The following is a 17,466-nucleotide window of genomic DNA, read 5'->3' on the forward strand; positions in this document are numbered from 1 at the left end:
GGGGCTCCATCCCAGGACCCTGAAATCATGAACTGAGCCGAAGGCAGAGGCCTAAACCACTGAGCCACCCAGGAGCCCCATATCTGGTAATTTTTAATCAACGTGGATTTGCTGCATCAAATAGTTCCTCCTCCTTTAAATATAAATATATTGATCAAGTCACACGCATGTCTTAGGAGAATGTCATACGTTTAGTAGCAAACTTGAAATCTTGGCCATTGGTTTTGATTTTTGTTTTGGTTTGATTTGGTTCGGGTTTTGTAATTTTAAAAGTCCCTCCAGCCCTTGGCTCTGTCTGACCTGATTGCTTTCAGCTGTTTCTGCAACAAATTTATCCCGGCAGCGAAAGCTCTCATTGTTTACAGTGGCGTCCCCTTCTGAACACTTTGTTAATAAAAAACTTTTTTTTCTTTTTCTTTCTTTTTTTTTTTTTTGGCTATGGTAAATGTGGAACAACAATGAGGTATTTCAAAGAGGTGAACCACAGATAAATTTCTCTAAGGGTGGGATGAGGGTTACTCAAAAAGGAACTTGACAAGGCTTTTAAAGATATCGACAATCATTATAACATAACGTGACTGATTATTACCATGCTCTTAACTGGGCAAACACTTGTTGGCTTCCAAGAAAGACTAACATTGTTGAGATGGTTCTAGCGGCCTTCTAGCACATGGTCTCATGAGGCAGGGATTCTAGCCACTGGCTGTGCAAGGCATGAGTCCTGTTAGTGATTCTATTTTTTCCTCTGCAGAATGGGCCTTTCTACATTCCAGGTCCTTTCTACCCCAATAAATATTGCGGTGATTCTCTCAGTGAGTTATACTTTTGATTAAACAGCCAACTGTCTCTTTAAAAGGACTTTATTTTAAAGTCCTTTAAAGAAAAGTTCTTTCAAAAAAATCTTTTTTTTTATTTTTTATTTTTTAATCCCATATGTTTACTCTGATCCTGGAACTTTGTCATTTTGACCTTCTCTGCTGATTAAAATATTCTTCATCTTCAGCATCTACTGCTCTCCTCTCCTGGTGGTAATCTCCGAAAGGGGTCTTCTCTAGCTCTTCAAGCAGGAGATGGGTACTTCCCCTCTACCCCTGTTGCTGGACCAACCTTACCTGAAAGACCGTAGAGGACCCGCACCCAAGGACGCACTCAGAGACCACTGGATGCAATAAGCAAGAGGATTTTATTCGGGCATGCTTGGACTCCCAGGGACACTTGACCATGAAATCCGTGTAGGATGGGTCAGTGCCTGAGAGCCCTGATCTGTTTCGGGAGTGACTTAATATAGATTTTACAGTCCATTACATCAGAGCTCTCACTTTTCTAGCCAGTAATTTCAAAGCATTACAGTAAGGCCTACACACAGGTAGCCAATCCTTTAAAATCAACCATACATTCTGGCCTGTCACCGTTCAGGTAGTGTACAGTAGAGGGTACATGTTGAATTGCACGTTTCTAACCTTTATCTGTATACGTGCTGAACCGCACGTCTCCAGCTAGTGTACGTGCTGAACCGCTCGTCTCGGCCTTGGTACGTGAGACAACCCTTTTCAATTTTATTTAGTAGTAGGGGAAATTCTTAACAGGGGAAGGGTATAACTTTATTTGATTACACAGCGAGCGAGGGTTTAAGCAATTTTTCATTTCTTAGCAAAGCATTAGAAGCATTATTATACAGAAGCCAGAAACAGCTGGGTTAAACACAGATTTTTGCTAATTGTTATCCTATTATGCTGCTTGCTGACTCCCTTATCTATGGTCAGCTGGCCACAGTTTCTTAGTTAGCATGAGCTGGTTATAAAAAGAATGTTAAAACTTATAGGCTATACTATAGTTCTGACCTGGGGTCCTTCATTCCCCCCTTTTTCTTTATCATGGATATAATCTTATATCCATCTGTTTTGTTCTTCAATTGAGTCCTTTTGGGACTCTACTTGTTTAAGTAGTTGGTATTGCTGAGTCAAGACCATAGTCTGAACAACAGACAGGCGATCTTTAATGAATTGTATTAAACCTGTTTAAGACACAAGGACCAAAAGTTAGAATTAATAACAGAATGATGAGAGGGCCCATTATAGATGACAACAAAGTAGTAAGCCAAGGTGATCTGTTGAACCAGTTTTCGAACCATCCCTGCTGGGACTGAAAATCCCTTTTTCTTTGAGCAAGTCTTTCTCTGAGTTTATCCATAGTTTCTCTGACTACGCCAGTTTGATCTGCATAAAAGCAACATTCTTCTTTTAAGGCAGTCAGGGGTGCCTGTGGAATGTCACACATATTACCAAGGGATGTGGGTGGAGAGGGGGTGCAAGGCATCAGCCCCTTTTCCATCTTCAGCCAGCCTCCTGCTCCCTCATTATTTCCCCCTGAACAATTTTGACCCTTAAAGCTTTAAGGTGATTGAAGGTGGAAGGTCTCATCTTCTGTAACCTCTTCCTGCTGAATAGGGGCGTAGAGCTGTCACTACCTACTGGGGTCAATATTGAACAGGGTAGGAATGTATAAGGGAGTTACGAAAGGTGGAGGCAGCTGAATCCAGCGCTGACAGTGAAGAGGCGTCCTCTCACGCGACAAGGATCGTCTGTTGTGGTGAAGTCATTGCAGCAATGGAGTCTCGGCACCAAGTAGAGAAACACTGAACAAAGCAACATATTAAGGTTAATAAGGCGATAAGAATGAAAAGCCCGAGAAGGAGATTTGGCCATAGTCCTCCTTCAAACCAGGAACTTAACCATTCACTGAGAGAGAGAGAAGGATTTTGTAGGGCCTTAATTTGGGTATTCATATATTTTATGGTATACTTTTTTTTTGTTTTATTTATTTATTTGACAGAGAGAGAGATCACAAATAGGCAGAGAGACAGACAGAGAGAGAGAGATGAGGAGAAGCAGGCTCCCTGCTGAGCAGAGAGCCCTATGCGGGACTCGATCCCAGGCCCCTGGGATCATGACCTGAGCCGAAGGCAGAGGCTTAACACACTGAGCCACCCAGGCGCCCCGTATTCATATATTTTTATTAGTCCTGTGACATTTTTGTGATAGTCTGGGATGTACACACAACATTCTGTCTTGATAATTGTACATGTGCCATCCTGGGCTGCTGTCAGGACATCTAAGGCCATCCTATTTTGTAGGACTGTCTATAGAGCAAAAATGTTCAGAGGTTATTGATTATAGAATAAGCAAGATCAACTACCTTTGAACACCTCCGCTCCACAGAGAAAAAAGTACAGTGGTCAGGTTCAGGCATACAGGTTACTAGGTTTAAAGTTTGACAAATTGTAAGTATTATTTCTGGCATATCTATAGGTATAGTCCAATATTTAATTAGTTGGCCTCTATCATCCATTGGTGGCCTTTGGCTTCTAAGACAAATCTGGACCTGATGTGAAGTCATTACAGTCAGGGACTGTTCCATAGTGAGCTTTGAGGCTCCTTTTATGAGGGCTGTTCTATGCTTAGCTAAAGCATCTGTTTGCAATCGCACCTCAACAGAGGTGGCCTCTAGGATAAATATTACTAAGGGATGAAACCCATAAGAAGACCTTTGAGTGGTCCAGCCTTAACAATATCCTGATTACAGAGGATCATTGTCAAGTGGGAGAAAACTTGTCAAGAGATAAGGGGAGTCCCCCATGCATCATACAATCCACTCATAAACAAAGTGGGGTCATCATTTGTCTCCACAAGTCCATAGTTAATCCTATGGAGTTCAATGGGCTGGCTTTTAGGCAATTTCATTATCCCAGCCACACATAAGGTGTTAGTTAAGTTATACAATTGTAGGAGAATTAATCCAATTTTCCAGTTGTTTAATCATGTGTGAGGGGGTTCTACTAATATCCCCACAAAATTAAAAGAAAAAAGCAAGAAGATCATCTAAATGAGCTAATGTGTAACTTCTCTGAAGTTTACCTCAAATTGTTTAGCTTAGGTAAACATTTAAAGACAATCAAATCTAGAATTTAACATCCATAAATATGTGTTACTACTAAACATAATTTTTTCTCTCTAAAAATAACCCTCATTTACAGAGATAGCCAAATCAGGACTAATTCACTTGTGAAACAAGTCCAGTTTTAACAAACTTGGCCCATTATTTACATAAGCTCAGCAAGAACAGTTGAGTGTGATCATATAGATCTTTTAGAATCTGCTTTGCTGGAACTTCTTATAAGGAATCTCTGGGTTGAACTTTTAGTAGCCTCTCCGGGCCAGAAGCCAAGCCCTGTACTTGCCATCAGGCATGCCTGCAATACCTGTTGATTTGGGCGAGTTCCTCTTCTGAGTTTCCACACCTACCAAAGGGTGACATTCTTTACTCACCTGGTGAGGCTGCTGGGGACTCTGTAAGCAAGGTATCAGGCCAACAGTCCCAAGGGGCTTTATGGCTCCAGGTTTCATAAAGTCAACGTTAGTTCCTTAAAGCTGTCTGGTCATATCTGAGTCTATGCATGTCTTTCTCAAATATGACATTCCAGTCAAAGCCTTGGTAAAATAACCAGTTCTCAATGGTGTCCTGTTAAAGGAGAAGAGATTCTTATTGAACTTATGCAAATGACTGATTGCCATGGAAGAAAGAATACTTACTGAGACCTTTTGGTTTCAGAGAGGGGTTCATATAGAGAGAAAATTTGAATGCCTTGAGCACTTTCACATCTCTGTGAGTTACAGATAACTAGGAGGAAGTATCCCTGGTCTGGAAGAGCAAACATTAGAGAGAACCAGCAATGTTTAAAGTAAGACAAAACATTAAGAGACACAACACTATAATCTTTTAGTTCATTTAGTCCCATGTTACTAAATCTGGTGAATGCGGCTTTAGTTAGCTTTGGAAATTCTTACCCATTTCAGTTTTAGGATTTTCAAGTATATTAAATATCTGTATTTGTCCTTAAAGTCCTTTATAGGAATCTCCTTGAAGATAAAACTCATTTTACAAGAGAATTAAAACTATTATAAATGACAAAAACTCAGAATGGATATGGTTAGAACTAAAGAGACACAGGAGTTTACAAATTTAGCTGCAAGAAAATCAGGTTACAGTTTCTGTGACATATAACATTCCCATAATTAAAATATCAAGCGATGATCTCTCAAAACATTAAAACTTTAGGAAGTGCATAGAATCTCTAGAATAGTTATAGCATTTTCCCAAATGTAACCCAAGGTTTATCATTGGTTTAAATCTTGTCAACAATTGCTAAAACCTTAGAAAGTTTAAAAACACATGCCTAAATATAATTAGGGATATTAAACACCTGATAAAACAAAACATAGGAACTGAATTTTCCAGGCAGGCAAAGAGAAAACCATTTACACTTTTTAACAGATCAATTAGCTAAGAAAACTTTGCCCCTTTTAAACAGAAAGAAAACCAGCTTTTTATACCAGTGTCTTTCCCTTTTTTATTTTATTTCTAAGTGTGCATTCTTAAGATAGGTGTTTCCTGGGTTTCCCTCCCATCATGAATGATGTCGCAGACAAAGGAGGGGGATCTTTCCCCTGCTGTCCTGTTCCCATCCCTCATGGGAATTTAGGAGTGTCTTAGCTAAGGCCTGTCCATATAAACCCCGGACCAGGCTACTCCGTGGAGTAGATGACCGTTATGCCATATGACGCCCTGCGAGACTCAAGGTGCAGCCCACTCAGACTCCGTAGCAGAAGTGGTGGAGCCATACAGACACATTCACACAGTCAGGCACTCTTCAGATTCATACAGGTTGGATACCCCCCCCCCCTTTCTGGGCATCTCTGGCTAATGGGAGGTGATCAGTCTCCTCTTTCACTCTTTACAGATTAGAGTGAGTTTCTATGGTTACAGGCAATGGAGGATGGTAACAGGTTGTTTTCGCAGTCCCTCAAGGTTGGGCTGTTTCCTTAATCTCTCAAGGCCAAATGGCCTTTATACTAGGAAGTATAATCTGTGTGGAGGCAGGTCAGGAGAGTGATAAATTACCTTGGAGGCTGTTTTTCTTTCTTTTTTTAGTCTGTCCTGACTATATCTAAAATTTCTTTTGTGAAGATTTCCGTTCACAAACCTTCTACAGCTTTCCTTTGCATTCAGGTTTTGTCCCAAGCCATTTCCTTCCAAACAACCATCTCATTTAGGGCAAAAATTACCTTTTATCTTTAATAAAATGCATTTCCCTTCTTTAAATCTTTCTTACATATCATCTACTTTCCTGCAGAGTTTCCCTTATTTCCATCAGTCTTAGATACACTAAGCAGAATTTGATACTCTTAGAAACCCCTTAATCTCTAGTGAAGACTAAGTATTAACCAATTGTGAACTGCTACAACAGAATTCTTCAGGTGGAAAATTTATGAATCAGTTAAGTGGAAAACAAATTTACCAACAGATTTAAATACTCTTAGTTTCTTTGCAGTAAGAAGTCAAAAGCACAAACCTACATCCAGTAATTAACGACTTAGCATTTTATCCTGTTTGGTTAAGACAATTCAATTCCATTTGTCATCCAAGCAAAACTTTAAAACTTTCAGATTACCAGACTTTGAAAGCTACTTCAGCAATTAGCCATTAGAACTTTGAGACAATTAACCATCAGTTTAGTTGTTTCTTTGCTAACAAATTTTAATAAATAACATGAGCTTATTTAACCTTCAGTAAACTTTGATAGAATAAAAGTTTCACATTTACTGCTATAACTTCAAAGACACGTCTTATCTTAATTAAACTAAAAAACTTAACTTAATTTCAATACTGATTTATGTTCCACCTGGGCCACTCCACTTTGAATGTTTACCTGAGACATGCGTGGGAAGATCTGGAGTGGGGGTGTTTGGTCCAGGGGGTGCTCTTCTTGCTCCTTGACAGTGAAGAGAGAAGGAGCCGTGGTTCATGATCTAGAGGCTAGTCATGCAGGCTGCACGCACGCTGGTGCACAGAAACAGGAGAAGGGGGAAACAGAAGAAACAAAGTGCTGCCAGGAGGCAGAGAAAGGATTCCCAGTTTTGGAGCTCCTACGCCCCAACAGAGGAGCAGATGCCATGCTTTCCCACCAGCAAGGAGGGAGGGGTTAAGCAGTCCAAGTTGGGCCAGAGAACACAGGGAAACTTCCCCGAAACAAAGGGAGTTTCGTCAGCTGCTTGGGAATATTCCTTATGGTCTCTGTCTCGAGTTAGACTAACCCCAGTTGGCTCCAGTTATAGCCATTAACACAGGAAGTGAGTGAGGGAGAAGCCCCCACATCTATTAGGAGAAACAGAGAGAAATAAAGCCAGAGTACCCTTTGCTAGGGATGGCCCAACAACCTGGGTTTACTAGAAGAAGGTTTAAACATAATTACCATCCAATATGTCAGGAGAAAGTTTATTAGCTGACTCATTTGGGCAAACACATTCCGCAAAAGCCCCTTACTTGGGGGTCCTGGTGCAGAGCAATGAAGGCCTAGGTATGAGCAGTGAAGGTATCCTAGGCCCATTTGCCCTGCTTCCTGCAGAGGAGATCTAACTGATAGATCCCACTGAGGCCATGCAGTGTTACAGGAGCTCAGTCCTTTCCTAAGTTTTGCAATCCAAATTATTGCCAGTGGGTTAAAAGGCACCCCAAGGTAGAGTCCTTGGGAACTGAGGAAGCCTACTCAGGCCATGCTTCCAGAAAAGTAATGAAGCTCCATTACCAAATCCCCCCTGACTCCTGGGTAGCGTCCCATGCAGGATATGTCAGAGGTTCCTGTGTGTCAAAAGCGACCAGAGGCATCCCTCAAGATACCGCTATTGATCACCCTCCTGCCTTCCCTGGGAAGACATTCCTGCCCTAAAAGGCCCTGGAGTAGTGCTGGCGTCCCTCCACTTCCCCATTGCATCCTAGGCTGCTGATGGGTGCCTGGTGAATGGACCAAAACGCTGTGCCATGCCATGCTCATTGTCTGTCCTGAAGACTGCATACTGTTTTGCCATTTTAACCCATGGAAATACTAGAAAAGTTTGGCAAGGGGAAATTACCCAAATTCATAGCTTTAAGCGGTTTGCAGACGACACTGATGAGAAACAGTAAAGACTGAAATCCATCATGGTCTAAGCGACATTCCAGCACATGTGGTCCTTACAGCCAACTTCCCTAGGAAACGGTCCCCGGTTGCGTTTTAATTCAATTGAGTACTGGTTTTGGCCGGCTCCCAGTGGAGGTCCCGTGGCCAGAAGTGGCTAGACCAGGGATGTGGAGGGGATCACATTAGATCAATCAGGAGGAAACCTCACATGGGAGTCTTAAGATTGGCAGCCATCCTGGTGACTTAGGTGGCTGTCCCGTGCCCAAGAGAGACAGCTCTCTATAAGAACAGGAATAAAGAGAGGCCATCAAGTTTCTGGGTCTTATTGCCATTCCGGCCAGGGTACTAACTTAGAGCCAAAAGGCAGACGTTCTCCTCCCCATAGAGTAGCCACGGGCTAGAGGATTACAGCCTGAGCAATTGACATGCAAGTGTTCCAAAAAGACCATACTCCTTGAAAAAGCCCTGGAATGAGAGTAAAGGAAAAGGGAAAGTACTCACCAATTTTGCATCAAAGCTCAGAGTCCAAATGTAAAGACTCATAAATCTCCTGGCTGGCTCGCCAAAAATGATGAAGTTCCAGAACCTAAGTCAGGTTCGGTGGGGTGAGGTTTGGAGCTGACGACTAAAGAAAGAATTCTTAAGACATCTTTGGTGCAAAATGGTGGTTTATTAAAGCACGGGGACAGGACCCATGGGCAGGAAGAGCTGCGGCTGCCCTGGGCATGTGAGGAGTGGCTGGTTATATACACAGGAGTTGGGTAGGTGAGGACAAAGGGTTGTTCAGAAGGGCTATTGGGATAAAGAAGACTGTCCCATTTTAGATTCTGAATAAAGCAAGTACCAAATAGCCACAACACTGAACAAGACAAACAGACCGGTCACAAGACGTGCCTTGCGGCTTTTGGCGCCAAACCGAAACCGATTCCGACGGTCGGGGGAAAGCAGAAGCTGTTCCCTTGGCCAAAAATTGAATGTATCCCTCGGATACGCTTGAAGCACCAAAAAATCGGGCTCCCCGAATCCCTGGGACGTCTCCCAGGGTGGCAGGGGAGAAGTCTGAGTCCGTCAACTCCTTCTCAAGCTGCCCCGAAACCGAGCACCAGTCTATTATGCGTAATAGCACAATTCCGATACCGAACACTGAACAAGACACAAACAATAAGCAGGCAGACAATGCAGCAGACAAGAAAACAGAGACAATGGCTGGCCAGCTTACCTCCCGGTGGGACCGGTGGTCGTTGGGCTAGGGTCCACGGTGGATCTCGGTGGAACCTCCAAATGAAAGACCCTAGAGGACCCGCACCCAAGGACGCACTCACAGACCACTGGATGCAATAAGCAAGAGGATTTTATTCGGGCATGCTCGGACTCCCAGGGACACTTGACCATGAAATCCGCGAGGGATGGGTCAGTGTCTGAGAGCCCTGATCTGTTTCGGGAGTGACTTAATATAGATTTTACAGTCCATTACATCAGAGCTCTCACTTTTCTAGCCAGTAATTTCAAAGCATTACAGTAAGGCCTACACACAGGTAGCCAATCCTTTAAAATCAACCATACATTCTGGCCAGTCACCGTTCAGGTAGTGTACAGTAGAGGATACGTGTTGAATTGCACGTTTCTAACCTTTATACATGCTGAACCGCACATCTCCAGCTAGCGTACATGCTGAACCGCTCGTCTCGGCCTTGGTACGGGAGACAACCCTTATCAATTTTATTTAGTAGTAGGGGAAATTCTTAACAGGGGAAGGGTCTAACTTTATTTGATTACACAGCGAGCGAGGGTTTAAGCAATTTTTCATTTCTTAGCAAAGCATTAGAAGCATTATTATACAGAAGCCAGAAACAGCTGGGGTAAACACAGATTTTTGCTATTTGTTATCCTATTATGCTGCTTGCTGACTCCCTTATCTATGGTCAGCTGGCCACAGTTTCTTAGTTAGCATGAGCTGGTTATAAAAAGAATGTTAAAACTTATAGGCTATACTATAGTTCTGATCTGGGGTCCTTCATACCTATCCTGCAGGGTCAGGTCGGCCTGGCTTTTTATCTGTTGTTCTCTTCTGAGTGGTTAGTTTTTCATAGATATCGTGCTTTGCTTTTGTCAGGATTTACCCTGGACTATCAAAACCCTTTTCTTGGGCCAGTGAAGCCTAAGAAACAGTCCTGATGAGAGAACCGGGTACTCGAACGGATCATATTTATCCTGAATGTTCCATCCAAAATGGAAAATACATTTCTGAGGAGCCTCAAGATCTCTGAGAAGGGAAGTTTCACCAACTCTGTCATGTAGGGGCATTAATTCCGATTCTGTGTCAATTTTCCTACTTTTCCAGCTAGTAATTCTCTACCTCAGAAAGCCCACTCTCTACCGTTTCCTCTCTCAAAGGCAGTTGCCCTTAGAGTCTGCACATGGCATTTAGGGCCTGCTGGTCATTGGCTACTGCGCTCTGTACCTTGGGTCTAACAGCTGCGGGGCATCAAGATGAGAAGGTCTTTTGTTCTAAGACTTAATATAGTTTGGGTCACATGGTAAGCAATAATCACTTATTTTGTTGATCCAAGTGTTTGACCTTTCTTAATTATTCTAGTACCACAATTTACTTGTCTAAGATTTGTTGTCCACCCCCCAATTTAATATCTCTTACGGTGGCACTCACCATGCATTTGATGACATATCCTAGTTTAACTGACAGCATTTCTCTTTCTTAGTCGAACATAAACTATAGTGCATCTTACACTTGATGAATACTAGGATGCAATTAAATACTCTATTATGGTTACGATTCTGATATTTGAAATCCTCCGGTAGCTCCCTGTGCCCCCACAGTGTAGTACCTCACCTCCTAGGCATAGTATACGAACCATCTCACCCCAAGTGTTAACACCGGGGCTCAGCCTCCATCCCCAGGTGATGCTGCCAGATCAGCTGTCGGTTGTCAGGAACTTGCTGTAGTTTCCCGAATGCACTGTGCTGCCTCCTGGCACTTTGAAACTTGACACACTCATCCTCATTCTTCGCTTTGCCCTTGTCTATCAGCTCCCCTAAAATCTGTTCCTAAGTGGCTTTTCCCAGCTCCAACCTACCCTTGGCAGTCTTTTATCTCCCTGTGGTAAAGCCAGTCACACTGCACCATGGACATGCACGTTGTCCCGCTGAGAAGAGAAAAGGGAGAGTGAGGGCCCCCCAGCATTTGCAGCTCTAGTGCAGAGCCCCATGCCTGGCTTGCAGGAAATGCCAGATCATGAAGACAAACGGAGATCATCCTCTGGCTAAAATAAGCTCTTCTTTGCCTACCGCAGGATCTGGATCAATAAAGAGCAGCCAGTTATTATTGCTGTTTTTCTACGGATTTTTTCCCCATATATTTCCCAGGTCTTTACTCTTTTTATAGCACTTTAATTCAGGCTTCAACCACTTCCTAGTCAGATCAGGTGAAATCATTTTCCTTCCCATACCCTCGATGTATTTCACACCTAGTAATTCTTTTTTTAAAGATCTTATTTACCCATTTGACAGACAGATCACAAGTAGGTAGAGAGGCAGACAGACAGAGAGGGGGTAAGCAGGCTCACCACTGAGCAGAGAGCCCGATGTGGGGCTCCATCCCAGGACGCTGAAATCATGAACTGAGCCAAAGGCAGAGGCCTAAACCACTGAGCCACCCAGGAGCCCCCATATCTGGTAATTTTTAACCAACGTGGATTTGCTGCATCAAATAGTTCCTTCTTCTTCAAATATAAATATAGAAATATATTGATCAAGTCACTCGCATGTCTTAGGAGAATGTCATACATTTAGTAGCAAACTTGAAATCTTGGCCATTGGTTTTGATTTTTGTTTTGGTTTGATTTGGTTCAGTTTTTTAATTTTAAAAATCCCTCCAGCCCTTGGCTCTGTCTGACCTGATTGCATTCAGCTGTTTCTGCAACAAAATTGTCCGGGCAGCGAAAATTCTGATTGTTTACAGTGGCGCCCCCTTCAGAACACTTTGTTAATAAAAAGCTTTATTTTTTTTTATTTTTTTTATTTTTTTTATTTTGGCTATGGTAAAGTGTAACTAAAATGAGGTATTTCAAAGAGGTGAACCACAGATAAGTTTCTCTAAGGGTGGAGTGAGGGTTACTCAAAAAGGAACGTGACAAGGCTTTTAAAGATATCGACAATCATTATAACATAACGTGACTGATTGTTACCATGCTCTTAACTGGGCAAACACTTGTTGGCTTCCAAGAAAGACTAACATTGTTGAGATGGTTCTAGCGGCCTTCTAGCACATGGTCTCATGAGGCAGGGATTCTAGCCACTGGCTGTGCAAGGCATGAGTCCTGTTAGTGATTCAATTTTTTCCTCTGCAGAATGGGTCTTTCTACATTCCAGGTCCTTTCTACCCCTATAAATAATGTGGTGATTCTCTCAGTGAGTTCTACTTTTGGTTTAAACAGCCAACTTTCTCTTCGAAAGGACTTTTGTTTAAAGTCCTTTAAAAAAAAAGTCCTTTTAAAAAATCTTTTTTTTTTTATCTTTTATTTTTAAACCCATATGTTAACTCTGATACTGGAACATTGTCATTTTGACCTTTTCTGCTGATTAAAATATTCTCTCCAAAATGTCAGTATTTGCAGGTACTTGCACTGTAGACATTCTTTACATATTTTTTAAAAAATCCATTCACGATTTTTAGTGAAAATCCCGGGAATCTGAAAGACTACCATTTGCTATTCATCGAACAGTTACTGTCTCCACTAAGTGACAGGCTTTCAGAGAACGTGAGCTCACAAGAGATGTAGCCTATTTTCCACTTTCTGCTACCATGTTCATTTCTATGTAGTCTGAAGTAATATCTGCCATATAATAGGTTCAATAGACAATTGGTAAATTTCAGAAAAAATTAATGTTGAGAGTATACTGAATTTCATAAGTCATTTCAATATTTTTTTCCAAAAAATAAACTATGTAAACATACCTAAATTTACTTTCAAAATATATTATAGCATATAATGGACAATATACATAAGCCTTAAAGAAACAATCATATAAATAACCATTTCATACCTACTTAAAAATTGCATAATACCACACTCCTAGGTCCTCCCTGAATGCTCTAAAATAACCCTTAAAAGGAAATACATTTTTAAAAATAACAGATTTTTTGGCAAATAATTTAATAAAATAAAAGTTTCATTCATCTATGTAGATCATAATAAATGTTTTTAATAAGCATGAAATTATAACTCTGAAGTGTGCTAAAATGAAACCACCTGCTAAGGGTGAGAGAACAAAAATAAACATCATTTTTCCAAATAAGAGGAATTTATTACCTTTGAATCTAAGCATGTGGATTTGTTCAAACTGGCAATAAAGGAATATGGAAAAACAAACCATGGAAAGTCATATTTTAGATTGCTAAAAGACTACAAAGTGAAGAGTATACATTTTCTAAATGTTACAAAATGCTACATAATGACAAGATGACAGGTTGTGACAAATAGCATTTTAAAAGCTCTACTCATAATGGAACAGAAGGTGTCATTTACCTATAATTTTATATATGTCATTAATTTACTATATCTGGATACAACATATTACCAAAGAGATGTTCATCAAAGACTAAATCATTTTTAATGGAACATAATAATTTGAACCTACATCTATTAATCATTTTTTTCAATCAAACATTTATAGTCTCGCTAAACATTTTATCAGTTGTCGACAAAATTAAAAAAAAATAGGATAAAAAGTCGTGTTAGGAAAGTAGATTTTCTTTGAAATTTGCATTTAAAAGAAAATATTTGCTGATATTTTTAAAACTTTAAATGTAATTTTATATATATCTGACCTATCAAATGATATAAAATTTTTGGAGATTAATATAGTTTGGGGCACATGGTAAGCAATAATCACTTTTTTAGTATATCCAAGTGTTCGACCTTTCTTAATTATACTAGTACCACAATTTACTTGTTCTAAGATATGTCCTCACCCCCCATTTTAATATCTCTTAAGGTGGCACTCACCTTGCACTTGATGACATATCCTAGTTTAACTGACAGCATTTCTCTTTCTTAGTCGAACATAAAATATATTGCATCTTACACTTGATGAAAGCTAGGATGCAATTAAATACTCTATTATGGTTACGATTCTGATATTTGAAATCCTCCGGTAGCTCCCTGTGCCCCCACAGTGTAGTACCTCACCTCCTCGGCATAGTATACAAACGATCCCACCCCAGTGTTAACCCCGCGGCTCAGCCTCCATCCCCAGGTGATGCTGCCAGATCAGTTGTCGGTTGTCAGGAACTTGCTGTAGATTCCCGAATGCACTGTGCTGCCTCCTGGCACTTTGAAACTTGACACACTCATCCTCATTCTTCACTTTGCCCTTGTCTATCACCTCCCCTGAAAATCTGTTCCTAAGTGGCTTTTCCCAGCTCCGACCTACCCTTGGCAGTCTTTTATCTCCCTGTGGTAAAGCCTGTCACACTGCACCATGGGCATGCCCGTTGTCCCGCTGAGAAGAGAAAAGGGACAGTGAGGGCCCCCCAGCATTTGCAGCTCTAGTGCAGAGTCCCATGCCTGGCTTGCAGGAAATGCCAGATCATGAAGACAAACGGAGATCATCCTCTGGCAAAAACCAGCCCTTCTTTGCCTACCGCAGGATCTGGATCAATAAAGGACAGCCAGTTATTATTGCTGTTTTTCTACGGATTTTTTCCCCATTTATTTCCCAGGTATTTACTCTTTTTATAGCGCTTTAATTCAGGCTTCAACCACTTCCTAGTCAGATCAGGTGAAATCATTTTCCTTCGCATACCCTCGATGTATTTCACACCTAGTAATTCTTTTTTTAAAGATCTTATTTATCCATTTGACAGACACACACAAGTAGGTAGAGAGGCAGGCAGAGAGAGAGGAGGGAAGCAGGCTCCCCGCTGAGCAGAGAGCCTGATGTGGGGCTCCATCCCAGGACCCTGCAATCATGACCTGAGCCGAAGGCAGAGGCCTAAACCACTGAGCCACCCAGGAGCCCCCATATCTGGTAATTTTTATTCAACGTGGATTTGCTGCATAAATAATTCCTTCTTCAAATATAAATATATAAATATATTGATCAAGTCACTAACATGTCTTAGGAGAATGTCATACCTTTAGTAGCAAATTGAAATCTTGGCCATTGGTTTTGATTTTTGATTTTTGTTTTGGTTTGATTTGGTTCGGTTTTTGTAATTTTAAAACCCTGCAGCTCTTGGCTCTGTCTGACCTGATTGCTTTCAGCTGTTTCTGCAACAAAATTGTCCCAGCAGCGAAAACTCTCATTGTACAGTGGCGCCCCCTTCTGAACACTTTGATAATAAAAAGCTATTTTTTTTTTTTTTTTTTGGCTATGGTAAATGTGGAACAAAAATGAGGTATTTCAAAGAGGTGAACCACAGATAAATTTCTCTAAGGGTGGGGTGAGGGTTACTCAAAAAGGAACTTGACAAGGTTTTAAAGATATCGACAAACATTTTAACATAACGTGACTGATTGTTACCGTGCTCTTTACTGGGCAAACACTTGTTGGCTTCCAAGAAAGACAAACATTGTTGAGATGGTTCTAGCGGCCTTCTAGTACAGGGTCTCATGAGGCAGGGATTCTAGCCACTGGCTGTGCAAGGCATGAGGCCTGTTAGTGATTCTATTTTTACATCTGCAGAATGGGTCTTTCTACATTCCAGGTCCTTTCTACCCCTATAAATAATGCAGCGATTCTCTCAGTGAGTTGTATTTTAGTTTAAACAGCCAACTGTCTCTTAAAGTACTTTAAACAAAAGTCCTTTTAAAAAATATTTTTTTTTATTTTTTATTTTTTAATCCCATATGTTTACTCTGATCGTGGAACTTGGTCATTATGACCTTCTCGGCTGATTAAAATATTCATCATCAGCATCTATTGCTCTCCTCTCCTGGTGTTATCTCCGGAAGGTGTCTTCTCTAGCTCTTCTAGCAGTAGATGGGCACTTACCCTCTACCCCTGTTGCCGGACCAACCTTACCTATCCTGCAGGGTCAGGTCAGCCTGGCCTTTTATCTGTTGTTCTCTTCTGAGTGGTTAGTTTTTCATAGTTATCATGCTTTCCTTTTGTCAGGATTTACCCTGGACTATCCAAACCCTTTTCTTGTGCCAGTGAAGCCTAAGAAACAGTCCTGATGAGAGAACCAGGAACTCGAACAGATCATATTTATCCTGAATGTTCCGTCCAAAATGAAAAATACATTTCTGAGGAGCCTCAAGATCTCTGAGAAGGGAAGTTTCACCAACTCTGTCATGTAGGGGCATCAATTCCGATTCTGTGTCAATTTTCCTAATTTCCCAGCTAATAATTCTTTACCTCAGAAAGCCCACTCTAAACCGTTTCCTCTCCCAAAGGCAGTTGCTCTTAGAGTCTGCACATGGCACTAGGGGCTGCTGGTCGTTGGCTACTGCGCTCTGTACTTTGGGTCTAACAGCTGCGGGGCATCAAGATGAGAACGTCTCTTGTTCTAAGACTTAATATAGTTTGGGGTGCATGGCGAGCAATAATCACTTTTATATTTGATCCAAGTGTTCGACCTTTCTTAATTATTCTAGTACCACAATTTACTTGTTCTAAGATTTGTCCTCCCCCCCCATTTTAATATCTCTTAAGGTGGAACTCACCTTGGACTTGATGACATATCCTAGTTTAACTGACAGACATTTCTCTTTCTTAGTCGAACATAAAATATATTGCATCTTACACTTGATGAAAGCTAGGATGCAATTAAATACTCTATTATGGTTATGATTCTGATATTTGAAATCCTCCGGTAGCTCCCTGTGCCCCCACAGTGTAGTACCTCACCTCCTCGGCATAGTATACAAACGATCCCACCCCAGTGTTAACCCCGCGGCTCAGCCTCCATCCCCAGGTGATGCTGCCAGATCAGCTGTCGGTTGTCATGAACTCGCTGTAGTTTCCCGAATGCACTGTGCTGCCTCCTGGCACTTTGAAAATTGACACACTCATCCTCATTCTTCGCTTTGCCCTTGTCTATCACCTCCCCTGAAAATCTGTTCCTAAGTGGCTTTTCCCAGCTCCGACCTACCCTTGGCAGTCTTTTATCTCCCTGTGGTAAAGCCTGTCACACTGCACCATGGACATGCCCGTTGTCCCACTGAGAAGTGAAAAGGGACAGTGAGGGCCCCCCAGCATTTGCAGCTCTAGTGCAGAGCCCCATGCCTGGCTTGCAGGAAATGGCAGATCATAAAGACAAACGAAGATCATCCTCTGCCTAAAAGCAGCTGTTCTTTCCCTACCGCAGGATCTGTATCAATAAAGGGCAGCCAGTTATTATTGCTGTTTTTCTAGGGATTTTTTCCCATATATTTAAGGGGTTTCTTGTTAGCCTCGGAGGGCAATGTTTTTTCTTCTGGAGGGCAGGC

The sequence above is a fragment of the Mustela putorius genome, unplaced genomic scaffold (assembly GCF_011764305.1).
Source record: "Mustela putorius furo isolate JIRA1106 unplaced genomic scaffold, ASM1176430v1.1 tig00003835_pilon_pilon_pilon, whole genome shotgun sequence".
NCBI classification, from domain to species: domain Eukaryota; kingdom Metazoa; phylum Chordata; class Mammalia; order Carnivora; family Mustelidae; genus Mustela; species Mustela putorius.